Source organism: Schistocerca cancellata, unplaced genomic scaffold (assembly GCF_023864275.1).
Source record: "Schistocerca cancellata isolate TAMUIC-IGC-003103 unplaced genomic scaffold, iqSchCanc2.1 HiC_scaffold_1025, whole genome shotgun sequence".
Taxonomy (NCBI): Eukaryota; Metazoa; Arthropoda; class Insecta; order Orthoptera; family Acrididae; genus Schistocerca; species Schistocerca cancellata.
Genome location: NW_026047028.1, coordinates 20001 through 22500, shown reverse-complemented (window position 1 = coordinate 22500; position 2500 = coordinate 20001).

Genomic DNA, 2500 nt, shown 5'->3' with positions numbered 1-2500 from the left:
TGCACAACTGCGATACAAACCACCAGCGAGAACCGCTGGGGCGACCGAGCAGCAGACGGCGTCGCGGCGCCGAGTGCCGGGCGGCGGCGCATCCTCAACGCACACAGTCCTCAGTCGGACCAGCACACTGCAGATGTCCACCGCGCTTCGCACCGGGCCCGCGAGGACCCACTTTGGCCGCCCGGCGCCGCGCGCAGGGTGCCCCGGCGCGCAGCTGCGCCGCCTGCCGCGTCCGTCGGCCGGCGCGCCTGCCACTGGGCGCCCCCACCAGCCGGCTGTAGCGCGTGCGCCCACGCACCGCGCGGCCAGCACGCCGGGCGGCCCCCCCTCACCGGCCGGGGACGGTCCCACCCAGCCACCGCCGCGTATCGCTTCACACACAGATTTGCCCTTACTGATTTACCTCCAGCAACAACAACCGCACCACAATGGGTTTACCAGTTGTTCATTTGCGTTGCGTCACGTCACCAGCAAACGTAGACGTCCATCCCAGTTTGCAAATGCAACGATTATTGCATACCTGTCTGTTAGGTGTCACGACACACTACGTCTGCCCACATACACGCAACAAAATGTGCACGACTAGAGAACACGTGGGAGGTGGCCCCCTACGTATGCGATGTCCATTACGAGACCGACTGTCAACCAGCATCTGTACCATGTCGCAGATGTGGAACGCGGTGCACCATGCTATCACACTGTGTGAGAAGAGACGACTACGTTTGAATACACGCGCCACTACATCAACAGACGGCTCATGCTGATCGCCATCCAGGGCGTCCGTTACTCCCACACGTCTCTATGGCGTACCACACTGCAATGTAGCTGTTATGGGGAGACGGCACGTGGCTGAGTGCACAACATTTGGACCGTATGGTTCGCTGTTGTTGGGCGCAGTCGTACGGTCACACATGTGCCACAGCGTATCATTCAGTACATACGGACCTATGTGCAGTACAATGTGAGGATTAAGCTTACGATATCAGCGGACAGTGGACACAGGCCGTACCACGACGTAGACTGAGCGCTTCGACATGCGAATGCCAGTGAACAGCTGCGAAGGGCATTGAACACGCAAGCACCTGAACGACCAGCGTGCGAAGGCAGGGTGGAGGGGGGGGGGCGATGTACATCCTGCAGTTGTCCACATTACAGTGTACAGCGGGAGCATGTAAAAAGTAAGCAACACTTGCGAAGTGTTCAACATGAAACGACACACAAGAGGGTGGGCGGTGCGAGTAGCGAACTATATTCAGAGGGTTGTGGTTAGACAACACTAGATTAATGTAACGTGTCATATGCCAATTACAGAGCAGGTTAAGGCACAACGTGGGTTAGGTTAAGGCACAACGTGGGTTAGGTTAAGGCACAACGTGGGTTAGGTTAAGGCACAACGTGGGTTAGGTTAAGGCACAACGTGGGTTAGGTTAAGGCACAACGTGGGTTAGGTTAAGGCACAACGTGGGTTAGGTTAAGGCACAACGTGGGTTAGGTTAAGGCACAACGTGGGTTAGGTTAAGGCACAACGTGGGTTAGGTTAAGGCACAACGTGGGTTAGGTTAAGGCACAACGTGGGTTAGGTTAAGGCACAACGTGGGTTAGGTTAAGGCACAACGTGGGTTAGGTTAAGGCACAACGTGGGTTACGTTAAGGCACAACGTGGGTTACGTTAAGGCACAACGTGGGTTACGTTAAGGCACAACGTGGGTTACGTTAAGGCACAACGTGGGTTACGTTAAGGCACAACGTGGGTTACGTTAAGGCACAACGTGGGTTACGTTAAGGCACAACGTGGGTTACGTTAAGGCACAACGTGGGTTACGTTAAGGCACAACGTGGGTTAGGTTAAGGCACAACGTGGGTTAGGTTAAGGCACAACGTGGGTTAGGTTAAGGCACAACGTGGGTTAGGTTAAGGCACAACGTGGGTTACGTTAAGGCACAACGTGGGTTACGTTAAGGCACAACGTGGGTTACGTTAAGGCACAACGTGGGTTACGTTAAGGCACAACGTGGGTTACGTTAAGGCACAACGTGGGTTACGTTAAGGCACAACGTGGGTTACGTTAAGGCACAACGTGTGTTAGGTTAAGGCACAACGTGGGTTAGGTTAAGGCACAACGTGGGTTAGGTTAAGGCACAACGTGGGTTACGTTAAGGCACAACGTGGGTTACGTTAAGGCACAACGTGGGTTACGTTAAGGCACAACGTGGGTTACGTTAAGGCACAACGTGGGTTACGTTAAGGCACAACGTGGGTTACGTTAAGGCACAACGTGGGTTACGTTAAGGCACAACGTGTGTTAGGTTAAGGCACAACGTGGGTTAGGTTAAGGCACAACGTGGGTTAGGTTAAGGCACAACGTGGGTTAGGTTAAGACACAAATTGCGTTACAAATTGCGTTACATTGCGGTACAAATTGCGTTACATTGCGGTACAAATTGCGTTACATTGCGGTACAAATTGCGTTACAAATTTGGTTAGGTTAAGGTGCAAAATG